Source organism: Cetorhinus maximus, chromosome 22 (assembly GCF_964194155.1).
Source record: "Cetorhinus maximus chromosome 22, sCetMax3.hap1.1, whole genome shotgun sequence".
Classification (NCBI taxonomy): domain Eukaryota; kingdom Metazoa; phylum Chordata; class Chondrichthyes; order Lamniformes; family Cetorhinidae; genus Cetorhinus; species Cetorhinus maximus.
Window position 1 is genome coordinate 76,709,722 of NC_135900.1, and position 15,031 is coordinate 76,724,752.

General features: G+C 43.2%; 1 non-coding gene across 1 annotated transcript; it reads left to right on the forward strand.

Moving 5' to 3' along the window:
- The first annotated feature begins 13,601 nt into the window (after positions 1-13,601).
- LOC144696834 (small nucleolar RNA U3) lies at positions 13,602-13,809 on the forward strand. The gene has a single exon (XR_013580248.1). It is a non-coding gene; the product is annotated as a small nucleolar RNA U3 (small nucleolar RNA).
- The last annotated feature ends 1,222 nt before the right edge of the window (positions 13,810-15,031 follow it).

The window sequence follows — 15,031 nt, forward strand, 5'->3', positions numbered from 1 at the left end:
GTCGCTTGCCATTTCAACACTCCACCCTGCTCTCTTGCCCACATGTCTGCTGCATTGTTCCAATGAAGCTCAACACAAACTGGAGGAACAGCACCTCATCTTCCGACTAGGCACTTTACAGCTTTCTGGACTGAATACTGAGTTCAACAATTTTAGATCATGAACTCTCTCCTCCATCCCCACCCCCTTTCTGATCCCCCCTTTATTTTCCAATAATTTATATATATTTTTCTTTTCCCACCTATTTCCATTATTTTTAAATGTATTTCCATCCAATGTTTTATCTCTACCTTTTAGCCTTTTTCAATCCCTTCCCCCCACCCCACCCCCACTAGGACTATCTGTACCTTGCTCGTCCTGCTTTCTACCCTCAATTAGTACATTCCTTAGATAATATCACCACCTTCAACACCTCTTTGTCCTTTTGTCTGTGACATCTTTTGGTTATCTCCACCTATCACTGGCCCTCTATCCAGCTCTACTTGTCCCACCCCTCCTTAAACCAGCTTATATTTCACCTTTCTTCTATTTTCACTTAGTTCTGTTGAAGGGTCATTTGGACTCGAAACGTTAACTGTGTTCCTCTCCGCAGATGCTGCCAGACCTGCTGAGTTTTTCCAGGTATTTTTCTTTTTGTTTTGGATTTCCAGCATCTGCAGTTTTTTGCTTTTATTTCATTACAAGCCCACTGACTCCCACAGCTACCTCGACTACAGCTCCTCAGACTCCGCTTCCTGTAAGGACTCCATCCCATTCTCTCAGTTCCTTCACCTCTGTCACATCTGTACCGATGATGCCAGTTTCCAAAATGGCACTTCTGACATGTCTTCCTTCTTCCTTAACCGAGCACGGTGGTTGACAGGGCCCTCAACCGTGTTCGGCCCATCTCCTTTGCCTCTGCCCTCAAATCTTCCTCTCCCTCTCAGAACCATGATAGGGCCCCCCTTCACAGAATCACACAGTGCAGAAGAGGCCCTTCGGCCCATCGAGTCTGCACTGACACGTGAGAAACTCCTGACCTACCTACCTAATCCCATTTACCAGCACTTGGCCCATAGCCTTGAATGTTATGATGTGCCAAGTGCTCATCCAGGTACTTTTTAAAGGATGTGAGGCAACCCGCCTCCACCACCCTCCCAGGCAGTGCATTCCAGACCGTCACCACCCTCTGGGTAAAAAAGTTTTTCCTCACATCCCCCCTAAACCTCCTGCCCCTCACCATGAATTTAAGTCCCCTTGTGACTGACCCTTCAACTAAGGGGAACAGCTGCTCCCTATCCACCCTGTCCTTGCCCCTCATAATCTAGTACACCTCGATCAGGTCGCCCCTCGGTCTTCTCTGCTCCAACAAAAACAACCCAAGTCTATCCAACCTCTCTTCATAACTTAAATATTTCATCCCAAGCAACATCCTGGTGAATCTCCTCTGCACCCCCTCCAGTGCAATCACATCCTTCCTATAATGTGGTGACCAGAACTGCACACAGTACTCCAACTGTGGCCTCACCAAGGTTCTATACAAGTCCAACATGACCTCCCTACTTTTGTAATCTATGCCTCGATTGATAAAGGCAAGTGTCCCATCTGCCTTTTTCACCACCCCACTAACATGCCCCTCCGCCTTCAGAGATCTATGGACACACACTCCAAGGTCCCTTTGTTTCTCAGAACCTCCTAGTGTCATGCCGTTCATTGAATACTTCCTTGTCAAATTACTCCTTCCAAAGTGTATCATCTCACACTTTTCAGGGTTAAATTCCATCTGCCACTTATCTACCCATTTGACCATCCCATCTATATCTTCCTGTAGTCCAAGACACTCAACCTCACTGTTAACCACCCAGCCAATCTTTGTGTCATCCGCAAACTTACAAATCCTACCCCCTACATAGTCATCTATGTCGTTTATATGTCCTCATTTTTCACCCCACCAGCCTCCGCATTCAAAGGATCATCATCTGCTATTTCTGCCAACTCCAGCATGATGCCACCATCAAACACATCTTCCCTTCAGCAACCCCCCGTCGACATTCTGTAGGGACCATTCCCTTCAGGACACCCTGGTCCACTCCTCCATCACCCCCTGCACCTCAACCCCCTCCCACGGCACCTTCCCATGCAACCGCAGAAGGTGCAACACCTGCCCCTTTACTTCCCCCCTCCTCACCGTCCAAGGGCCCAAACACTCCTTTCAAGTGACGCAGCATTTCACTTGCACCTCCCTCAATTTAGTCTACTACATTCGCTGCTCCCAATGCGGTTTCCTCTACATCGGAGAGACCAAACGCACACTGGGTGACCACTTTGCGGAACACCTTCGGTCTGTCCGCAAGCATTACCCAGACCTCCCTGTCACTTGCCATTTCAACACTCCACCCTGCTCTCATGCCCACATGTCCGTCCTTGGCTTGCTGCAATGTTCCAGTGAAGCCCAACGCAAACTGGAGGAACAGCATCTCATCTTCCGACTAGGTACTTTACAGCTTTCCGGACTGAATATTGAGTTCAACAGCTTCAGACCATAAACTCTCTCCTCCATCCTCACCCCCTTTTTTTAATCCCCTTTTCTCTACATTCATTTTTATATTTTATCCACTTATTTTTATTTTCATTCATTTATCTGTGGGCTTATCTCTTTTTTTTATCTCCACTTCTATCCCATGTTCTATCCTTTTTTCCCTCACCACCGCTCCTCCCCCCATCCCATCCCCTACAGGACCATCTGTTTCTTGTTCCATGTTGTTCTTTCACACAATGCTACCCTTGTTCTGCTATTATCACATTCTGCTTTCTTACTTTTATACCACTATCAGCAGCTTTTTTAGCACTAACCACTACCATTAACACTCCCTTTGCCCTTTCGTTCATGACACCTTTCTCAATCCCTCCTTTGTCCCCACCTATCGCTGTCCTTCTATCCAGTGCCACCAGCCCCAGCCCCCTTAAACAGTATTAATTTCATCACATTTCCACTTCTCTTCAGCTCTGAAGAAGGGTCATATGGATTCAAAACATTAATTCTGTTTCTCTGGAATTTATAATCTGGAATTAAAAGTCTAATGATAAGACCATAAGACATAGGAGCAGAAATTAGGCCATTCGGTCCATCGAGTCTGCTCCGCCATTCAATCAATCACTCTCTCCACAGATGCTGCTAGACCTACTGAGTTTTTCTAGCATTTTCTGTTTTTATTTCAGATTTCCAGCATCCACAGTATTTTGCTTTTATTTTCCCTACTTTTATAATTCGTCTGCCTTACAATAAAGAACATTCCATTTGCCTTCCTAATCACTTGCCGTACGTGTACTTTTAGTGATTCATGTACAAGGGCATCCAGATCACTATGTACCCCAGCATTCTGCAGTCTTTCTATATTTACATAATATTCCGCTTTTTTATTGTTCCCACCAAAGTGGACAACCTCACACTTTCCCATATTGTACTTCATCTACCTCATTTTTTCCATTCACTTAACCTACCTATATCCTTTGCCAGACTCTTTCTATCCTCCTCATAGCTTGCTTTCTTATTTATCTTTGTATTATCAGTAAATCTGACTACAATACAGCCTATCCCTTCATCCAAATCATCAATATAGATTGTAAATAGTTGAGGCCCCAGCACTGATCCCTGTGGCACTCCACATTACATCCTGCCAACTGGAAAATGACCCAGTTATCCTGAATCGGTTTCCTGTTAGTTAGCCAATCCTCTATCCGTGCCAATATATTACCCCCAACACCATAGGTTCTTATCTTGTGTAATAACCTTTTATTGTGACACCTTATGGAATGGCTTTTGGAATTCCAAATACGCTACATCAACTGGTTTCCCTTTATCCATCCTGTTTGTTAAATCCTCAAAGAACTCCGATAAATTAGTCAAATACGATTTTCTTATCACATTGCCTCTGCTTGATTTCATTATGATTTTCTAAATGTCCCACTACCAACTCCTTATTAATGTATTCTAGAATTTCCCAATGAAGATGTTAGGCTAACTTGCCCATAGTTTCTTGATTTTTGTCTACCTCTTTGCTTGAACAGCTGTGTTACATTTGCAGTTTTCTGGATCTTTCCAGAATTGAGAGAATTTGGAAAGATTACAACCAATGCATCCACTATCTCTGCAGCCACTTCTTTTAAGACCTGAGTCTGCAGGCCATCAGGGCAGGGGACTTGCCAGCCATTGGTATCGGTATTTTTCTCATTACCTTTTTTACTCTTGATTGTGATTGTTTTAAGTTCCTTCCATTTGCCTCTTGATTTTCTACTATTCTTGGGATTTTGTTTTGTGTCTTCTACTATGAAGACAAATAAAAAATACATGTTCAAAGTCACTGCCATTTCCTTGTTCCTCATTATTGATTCCTCTGTCTCATCCTCTGAAGGACCAATGTTCACTTTTAGTTACTCTTTTCGTTTTTAAATAGAAGGTTTTACTGCCTGTTTTTTATATTTCTTGCTACTTTTCTCTCATACTCTAATTTCTTTCTTTTTTTGGTCATCCTTTGCTTGTTTCTAAAACTTTCCTAACCTTCTGGCCTCTCACTAACTTTCACAGCATTGTACACCTCTTCTTTCAATTTGATGCCATCATTAACTTCCTTAGTTGGCTAAGACTCGGAGTCACTTTAAAAATAAGGGGTCACCCATTTAAGACAGAGACGAGGAGAATTTCTTTTCTCTCAGAGAGTTGTGAGTCTTTGGAACTCTCTTCCTCAAAAGGCAGCAAAGTCTTTGAATATTTCTAAGGCAGAGCTAGATCGATTCTTGATAAGCAAGTGGGTGAAAGGTTATTGGGGTAGATGGGAATGTGGAGTTGAGGTTCCAATCAGATCAGCCATGATCTTATTGAACAGTAGTGAAGGCTTGAGTGGCTAAGTGGCCTACTCCTGCTCTTAATTCATATATTCACATGTTAGCCACGGATGGTGCATCCTTCTCATAGAGTCTTTTCTTCTCAATGGAATATATCTTTGTTAAGAGTTATGAAATATCTCCTTAAATGACTGCCAGTGCTTCTCTATCATTTTACCTTTTAATCTATTTTCCGAGTCCACTTTAGCCAACCCTGTCTTCATACTCTTGTAACTGCCTTTATTTCAGTCTAAGGCACTAGTTTTAGACCCTCATTTCTCACTCTGAAGTAGAATGTGAAACATGTGAAATCATGTTATGATTACTGTTAACTAGTCAATTCTTTGCTCTGAGGTCAATTCCTGTCTCATTATACATTACTAGGTCTAAAATAACCTGTTCCTTGGTTATTTCGAGACATATTGTTCTAAGAAGTTGTCCCAAATACACATCTCCCAGGCTCCCTTTGCCAATTTATATCTATAAGATTAAAATTGCCTACAATTATTGCAGTACCTTTCTTACAAGCCCCCATTATTTCTTGATGTATATTGTATCCTACAATATAGTTACAATTAGGAGATTGTTAAATGATTCCCACCGATGACTTCGTTCCTTGGCTATTTCTTATCTCCACACAAATTGATTTTACGTCTTGATCTTCCAAACCAAGATCATTTCTCACTACTGTGTTGACCTCATCCATTATTAACAGAGCTAATCCACCTCATTCTCCTTTCTTCCTGTGCTTCCAAAATGTCAAATACCCTTGAATATTCAGGTCCCAGTCTTGGTCACCATGCAACCATATCTTAGTAATAGCGATCATATTGTACTCATTTATTTCTATTTGTGTTATCAATTCATCCATCTCGTTATGAATGCTGTGTACATATAGATAAAGAGCCTTTAATTCTGTTTTTTTTACCATTTTTCCCTACTCTGACCATGTTTGCTGGCGCACTCTTATTCTCATGTGCTCTGACCCTTCCTGTCACACTCTGTTGATCATTAAATGTATTGTTACCTTGCATTATTGCCTTGTCCTTTCTCTTAAACCTTCCAAATCTGCCCTCATGTGAATCCCCCACTTCCCAATATTTATTTTAAAACTCTCTCTACAGCCCCAGTTATACGGTTCACCAGGACGCTGGTCCCAGTGGCGTTCAGGTGAAGACCATGCCAATGGTACAGCTCCCTCTTTCCCCAGTACTGGTGCTAGTGCCACATGAATAAAAACACATTTCTCTCATGCCAATCTTTGAGTCACGCATTCAACTCCCTGACCTTATTTACCCTATGCCAATTTGCATGTGGCTCAGGTAGTAATCCAGAGATTATTACCTTTGTGGTTCTGTGTTTTAATTTAGCCCCTAGCTGCTCGTACTCCCTCAGAAGAAGTTCTTTCTTAATCCTACCTATGTGGACCATGTCATCTGGATCCTTCCCATCCCACTCCAACTTCCTCACCAGCCCTGAGGAGATGGTGTTAACTCTGGCACTGGGCAGCCCTCAGGCTTTGTGGTCTCAGCTGCAGAGAACCCTATTTATCCCCCTAACTATAAAGTCCCCTACTATCACTACATTCCTTTTTACTCCCCCAACTTGAATGGCTCCCTGCGTCATGCCTAGAGTCCAAGGCAGAAGGACCTTCTCAGAAGATGGTGGCATCAGTGGAGACAAAAGGCATATTGGTGTGATTGGAGGAACCACAGAGTGAAGAAACCTTTGAAAACAGCTTGCAAAAAGTCAGCGGGAGAAGGAGGCACACTGGAGGGAGGTAACGATGACTGTACCTGGTGAACAGTCCCTGCCCTTGCCCTGCCTGTTTGATTGAATCTAGGGCCTTCTGAGAGGCCAGCACTGGGAGTTATGGAAATGCCCTTTTGTTTCTAAAGAGCAGAAGCATCATTAGTTCCTTTCTTTATGCTGTCAGTCCAATAGCAGATGACATTCTCCATAGGCCGGGTGTTCAGGAGTCCACAGTGGACTTTGAGTCCATTACTAAAGCCTTTGACACCTATTTTAACCTGAAGCAAAATTTAGTAATTGAAAGAGCATGTTTTAACCAGAGGTCATGACGACCTGGAGAATCGACTGAATTATTTCTAACTGACCCAGCTAGTTCTTGTGAATATGGGGAGCTAATCCGTGATCACATAAAAGCGGGTGTCCAGGATGAAAAACTCTCCGACTTTCTGCAATCCAACAATGACCTTACTTTGGATCAAGTGGTCCAGCATGCGAGGCAGACTGAGCTTACAGCATCTAACTGGGCTGTACTTCAATGCACTTCTGAGGCTTCACATCATTCCATTGACTGGGTAGGTCCCACCTACAAGAAAGCCCACTAAAGCAGGCAATAGGCTGGGAAACTCCACACTGGCAGCTATTTTGAGTAGCTTACGTTGTGGTGCGATATACCAATATAAACGCCAGGACTGCTCAGCAGCGGGTACGGAATACTTCCAGGGCAGAAAAACTGGACATTTCAAGTTTGCAAATCCAACAATTTTAATCGAGGTTGAAGACAAGAAAGTATTCATGAAACACACTCCGTCCAAAAATGGGAAATCAAAATAAAGACAAAATTGCAGAGTTCCTAGGGGAAGTTGATAGTCTTAGTCCAGACTATTTGTCAGTTACAGTCCAAGTTCAAGGCTTCAATACCACCTTTAAAACTGATACTGGCACTGCTGTTAATATATCAGCAGATAATCTCGACTGGCTTCGGCCAATGACCCTTCATCCACCAGACATGAAGTTACAAGGTCCAGGCGGTATAGACCTTCCAATCAAAGGCAGGATTATTGCTCCTCTTCGCTATAAGGGGCAACAGATCATTGATTCTCTCTCTGTTCTTCACACTCAGCGGACATCCTCATTGAGTGGTGATGTTGACATACTTCAAGGAATCCTAGAAAAACCAGATGATGCTCATCATTTGAACGACTCACCATCTTTCACAGAACGATCTTCAGCCTTTTATTTAGAAGCAGTGGAAACTCAGCCTTCAGAAGCTTAGGAAGTTTATTCACTCAGCAGGGAATTCCTTTCTTTCACAGAGACACCATCCACTCGACTCCGGGCAGAGACTGAAGTTATGAATCTCTCAGTTCTTTATGAAGTAAGTCTGGAGGTGGCAGATACAGAAGGCACTGCAGCAGGTGGTGACCATCCCCAGGAAGACCTGCTGGACCTGAACTGGCTCTTCCTAGAGAGTGATGAGGAGGAATCCCTTTCAGTACTGAGTGATCTGTTGGAGGTTGAGGTCCTAAAGGATGATTCATCTTTCCAGTTGGTTAACGCACTATATGAAGTCCCTGTTGCTTTTTTTGGGGAGTCAGCTATGTTTCTAGTGGCTGAGCAGCATTCAGATCTCTATTCCATTGAACAGTTTATCTCTCATTGTCCAGAACTGGTACTTTCCCAAGGTGAAAGTCAATAGGCAACCATTCTTCAGTCCCAGTTGAAAGTCTTCTTCCCTCCAGAGCTGGAGGTCAGCATGGAAGCTGCAGCTGAATCTCTAGCACTTCTTAAGTCTCTGACTTAATTGTCTATGGGGAATTTGTCTCACTGCAGAAAGTGTTGATGTCCTACCAGATGCAGAAGAAAGCCCTCAAGTCTTCAAGATGTCTTCCCTAAGGGCTGAGAATACTGTGGGAGATTGAATTGGAGAAGGGGGAGAGTAGGACTTGGAATTGGCTAGAATCTGTAGTTGTAAAAAGGGAGTTACAGAAATGCAATGCAAGTTAAAGATGTAGTTTCATATTGTTGTTGAAAACTGGACAGTATACTGGGGAAGGTATAATATAAAGGTTCAACAGATGGGATATGATGTAGATGATGATGTATCACTGACATCAGTCACTCATGTGTTGGACTTGAGAGAGAGAAGTTGGAACACCATGCCGAGAAGCAACAAGCCTACTCTATAACCTGTTTTGGTGTAGCACTAGTAGCACAAGTGTTAAGCAGATACCAGAGTATGACTACAGACTGTCTACTAACCAAGTCCCACATCTAGAGTCCAAGACAGGAGGACCATCTCAGAACCTTTTTCTCTGTATTTTTAATGACATTTCTGCCTCTCTCTGGGATGGGTCAATATGTCTCTCCCCACAAGCCCCCCAATCTTGCCCCCTCCTCGCTTTCTCTATTTCTCTTTTGTTAGGAACAATGTATAATTGTGAAATTGAATATATATATTTATGTGTTAAGTAAGGTAAAAAGGCTTTTGGTTTCATGTAGGTTTTGTATGAACCTTGGTGCCTATAAGTCTGGGCAGACCTGTGGCTGAAAGGTCAGTATTTTGGGTTTGTTTATATATATTTTTAACAAAGTTTTACAACCCCTGAGGTTAAACAGGTGGGTTCAAAAGGGTTAAATGTTTAGTAATTTGGTTAAAAAACACGAAGTAGAGAAAACTGGGTTGTCGCCTAGCGACAGTGGTCAAGTGACACATAGACACAGAGACGCAGAAAAAAGACAGGGAAGAGTTTAGTGTGTGTGAGAGTGAAGACAAGGATCTTCAGTTCTCGGAGATAAGAAAAACTAAAAGGCTACTGGGAGACTGAGTTTAGGGAACTCGTGTTGACTCTGCAGTTGAAGCAATAGAAAGTTCAGAGTTTGGTTTTGGGTGTCTCGGGGAAAGATACGAATTGCGTGAGAGGCATCAAGTGAATGCTCAAGAATTCACTGGAAGAAAACCATTTGCATGTGTGCCAGTCCCAAGCAAGAAGCCCTTGTGTCAAGTTAGTGGTAACTTTTCACTGGCTTATAAGCCTATAAAGATATTGCTAGGGAAAGAAATATTGAAAAATTGAAACATCTTCTTGTGTTTGTCTTGAGGGATTTTCAACCTTTTTTTTTCTGATGTAACATGGTTCATTTTTCTTGTTTCATAAATGTTTTATTTTTTTGTGTTAAAAGTTCGTCAGCAGACTCGTGTGAATTTGTTCAGTGACTTCCTCCACGGTTTTAAAAAAACATGTTATGATCAATCAAGCCAGGCTCCACTCTGGAATCTGACTTGTCCAGTAGTAACATCAGCTTGGACTGTAACAGTCTCTATTGACCTCTCTCTTTCTTCTCTCTGCAATGGCCTCACTCTCTTTGGAATGGCCAATCTCTTTCCCTCTTTCTGCAATAATCTTCTCTCTTTGTAATCACATTTATGCCTGTACTTGTGATGCTTTCTATGTCTCTCTAAATCCATCTCTCTTTCTCTCTGCAATAACATATGATGTCTCCATCTCTCTACAATGCCTATCACTCAGCAATGACCTCTCTCTGCAATGAAGTCTCTGCAGACAGTGTGTCCATAATGACTCACCTTTCTCTCCCTGTAACAATCTCTCTCTCTCCCCTGTAATAATCTGCCTCTCTCTTCATTAATCTATGTCTCTATCTGTAATGAACTAGCTTGATCTTGCTCTATATTGTTCTGTCTTTCTCTTAACTCCCTACAACAACCTGCTTTCTCTTTGCCATCCAAAAGTCTGTCCCTCTCCCTCCGCGCCCTCCCCCCACCCACCACTCCCTCCTCCCCATTTCTCTCTCTCTCTCTCTCTCTGTCTCTCTTTCTCTCTTCTGGCAGTGACCTCTCTCTCTCTCTCACAAGATAATTTTAGATGAAGAAGGCCTTTTATCTCATCATTAGTTCATTCAGGATTACACTTTCCATTCCTATATTCAGTTGTTTCTTTGATGCGTTAAGCATATTCGACTCCATCATTCTGACTACGTATCCATTCCAAGTGTTGATTAGTCCTAATGTTACCTTCCACTAGTTCAAATGTGTGTCACCTTCTTGAAATAGGGCTGATTAACCTTTTCCATCATCACTGTGCTGTTGAGCTGAATAAGACAGTGACCAATTCTGCCTTGGACTTCTTCCTCCAGTTTGTGTGGCGCAGTTCAGCAGAATTCATTATTATCGATTTGCATAAAGCTCGTCTGTTGATGTCCAGCTCCTTCCTCATTTGACTTCCAAATTTGTGTTTGCTTCAGGGTTTCTATGTCTGTCATTTTCAAAATGCTGTCTGAAGCACACTGCACTGGAAGCTGTTAAGATTCTTTGGGCTGCCTTTGTTAGATCATCTGTTCCATACAGAAACATTTTTTTTATTCAGCCATGGGCTGTGGGCATCACGAGCTAGGCCAGTATTTATTGCCCATCCCTAATTGCCCTTGAGAAGGTGGTGGTGAGCTGCCTTCTTGAACCGCTGCAGTCCCTGTGATGTAGGTACATCCACAGTGCTGTTAGGGAGGGAATTCCAGGATTTTGACCCAGTGTCAGTGAAGGAACAGTGATATATTTTCAAGTCAGGATGGTGAGTGATTTGGAGGGGAACTTCCAGGTGGTGATGTTCCCATGTGTCTGCTACCTTTTTTCTTCTAAATGGTAGTGGTCGTGGGTTTGGAAGGTGCTGTCTAAGAAGCCTTAGTGAGTTCCTGCATTGCATCTTGTAGTTGGTACACACTGCTGCTACAGTGCGTCGGTGGTGGAGAGAGTGAATGTTTGTGGATGGGGTGCCAATCAAGTGGACTGCTTTGTCCTAGATGGCGTTGAGTGTTGTGAGAGCTGCACTTATCCAGGCAAGTGGGGAGTATTCCATCACACTCCTGACTTGTGCCTTGTAGATGGTGGACAGGCTTTGGGGAGTCAGGAGGTGAGTTACTCGTTGCAGAACTCTGACCTCCGACTTGCTCTTGTAGCCACAGTATTTATATGGTTGGTCCAGTTCAGTTTCTAGTCAATTGTAACACCCTGAATGTTAATAGTGGGGGATTCAGTGATGGAAATGCTATTGAATGTCAAAGGGCGATGGTTAGATTATCACTCGTATGGGAGATGGTCCTTGCCTGGCACTTGTGTGGTGCAAATGTTACTTGCCTGCATCGCACCTCCCACCAGCTCAAACACTTACACCTTGTTGCGTTTGCACACTCTGGCTGAATGGGAAGCACAAACTGGTTTGAGCAGCACATAAGCACTGGGCCAGCTGTCAGAAGCTATTGTTATCCAGGCTTCTGACACTCGGAGGAGTGCTGGAGTCCAGGCTGATGCTGAGCCCCAGGCTGATGACAAGCCTCTGAAGTCGTCTGTAATTTGGCAGATGTTAATCATCCAGCAGGAAATGTGTACTTCCTCAGTGCTTCCTCCAAGCGATGTTCAACATGGAGGAGCACTGATTCATCAGCTGAGGGTGGGTGGTACGTGGTAATCAGCAGGAGGTTTCTTGCCCATGTTTACTTGGTGCCATGAGACTTCATGGGGTCCGGAGTCGATGTTGAGGACTCCTAGGGCAACTCCCTCACGACTATATACCACTGTGCCACCACCTCTGCTGGGTCTGTGCTGCCAGTGGGACAGAACATAACCAGGGATGCTGACGAAGGAGTCTAGGACATGAGCTGTAAGATATGATTCTGTGAGGATGACTACGTCAGGCTGTTGCTTGACTAGTCTGTGAGACAGCTCTCCCAATTTTGGCCCAACCACCAATGTGTGAGGACTTGCAGGGCCGACAGGGCTGAGTTTGCTGTTGTCATTTCTGATGCAGAGGTCAATGCCGGGTGGCCCGTCCGGTTTCATTCCTAATTGTCTTTCTAGTGATTTGGTACAACTGAGTGCCTTGCAAGGCTATTTCAGAGGGCATTTAAGAGTCAACCACTGGATCTAAAATCACATATAAGCCAGGCCTGGCAAGGATGGCAGATTTCCTTCCTCCAACGGGGCATTAGTGAATCAGATGTGTTTTTACCACAATCAACAATGGACAATGGTTTCATCGTTGTCATTAGACTTTTAATTCCAGATTTTTATTGGTTAAATTTAAATTCCACCATCTGCTGTGATGAGATTTGAACCTGGGTCCCTAGAGCATTACCCTGGGTCTCTGGATTACTGGCCCAGTGACAATATCACTCCACCACCACTTCCACTCACAGACAGTGCATTGCTCTTAAATTCATCCACTTTGTTTGTTCTCTAATTACATTGTATTTCCAGGTTGAGTGCAGTGTGCAAAAAGCTCCATTAGCTTTTCCAATGTAAGCTCCGACATCGAGCATCCTTCTCTGTGCATTCTCTAACATTGCCTTTTTGGTGGCTGGATGCACAGTTTACAGTTGTTCACCTTGCAGGTGTAATTTGTCTTCAAAGTCATCATCAACTTCCATGACCTAGGATTTTGTACTGTTGTTGTATAGCCCAACTTTCCTGGCTGTGTCTGAAAACTTATTTATCTGGATGTCTTCTATATTTTTATTAATAAAGCACATGTCATCTGTAAATTCAAGGGATATGTCTAAACTAAAGAAGATTAACAATCGACTTTTATAATTAAACTGGACACTTTAAGTGCCTTTTTCCCCTCAATGCTTGTTTTCTCAAAAAGCATTATTCATGGTATCGCTTAGGATGCTGTACCTCCATTTTGTAGATTTGGTATTAATTGCTCTCAGTGGTGTGTTGACAAGCTGTGCAGGCGATGTTTTGTGTGTTGCTCTTGGTGTTGTAGGAATCGTGCTTGATGTTGCTAATGTGTTGCTTGTTGATGATGTTGCATCACTTGTTGGTGATGCTGTCAGTCGCTTGTTGGTGATGTTGCTAGTGTTTTTGACGGCTTTTTCCTGCTTTGCCAGCTCAGGTATAGGTCGAATACGACTCTGTTCCTTCTCATTTGCTTACTGGTTTGGGTCTCGTCACCTATGACCTTGGAGTCTCAGCTTCACCAACTATACTTTTAGGGATCATTCCTATAGCTTTTTTTACTTGAGAAATGTGTTCTAAAAGGGTCGTTCTCACTAACCATGAGGAGGACATATGGCATTTCCTTCTGAGTGTGAAGCAGGTTATAAGTATGGCTTTTTGTAAGAGCATTTAGCCATTGATGATTGAAGAAAACAACCTTCACCAGGTTCCATGTTTTCATGACTGGATCCTGTACATGTACAGTTTACCCTTTCAGTAACTCAGCCAGGGGTTTCCCAAGATTGTTGAAGTGTTGACCTCTTCTACCTGTGCATCAGTCAGTTTTGTCTTATTTCCTCCTGGTCACTTGCAGGGAGCGTCTTGCTTGGGAAAGTCCTCTTGTACTTTCTGCATATTTGCAGAATGCAGCATTACACACGTCTGCTAACACCCAGTGTCCCACAAATCTTTCTCTTGTACTCTTTTGAGTACAATCAGATAAATAACTAAAGCTAATTAACTGATGAACCATCCCTTAAGGAGGCACTGTGACAAATAACAAAAACCCTTAACGGAAACATATAAAATTAAATGAAAATAATATTTCTGGGGCTGATGATGCACTCTAGCTTCTGTGGTGCCCACTGGTCACAGAAGGCCCCAAACTCCCTCTCCAAGGACACCTGGGCTCAGGTGTAACCAGGGAAGAGGGGCAGACAGTCTTTCTTTCATATGCTCTTTTGAAAAACCATATCAACAAATATAAACAAATTGATTAATTGAAAGCCCCCTAAAGGGGCACAATAACAAAAAACAAAACTTTCAAAGGAAACAAAACTTGCAAAGGACACTTACTAAATTAAACTAAAGTGTTGTTTTGGGGGCTGATGGTGCACTCGAGCCCCTGCAGCAGCTCCCACTGGTCGCAGAAGGCCACAAGTATACTGGCGGACACTGCATGCCGCCTCTCCAGGGACACCTGGGCGCAAACACTGCCACAGAAGAGGGGCAGACAGTCGGGAGTCTTTCTTTGAAACTCTTTTTAAGCGAGACAAAAGTCAATAAATTAAACTACAAATCAATAAATCAGACGGGGTGACAGCCCCTGATGGGGCTCTGTAACTAAAACAAAAACGTGAAAGGAAACTTACAAAATCAAATCAAAATGTTATTACCCGGGTGATGGTGCACCCCAGCCCCTGCGGGGTTCACCGAGCACGGAAGCCTCTAGCGTACTGGTGGACCCCGCGTGCTCCCTCTCCAAGGACACCCAGCCGTGAATGTAGCCATGGAAGAGAGGCAGATGGTTGGGAGTCTTTCTTTTATATGTGCTCAAGATATTGAATCAATCAATGCCCTTCACCTGTGCATCCTTAACATTGATAATATAATTAACATACCATTAACAGATTCTCCTCATCTTTAAATTAAAATTCTATAACATTCATCTCAAAACGAATTGAAGAAGAG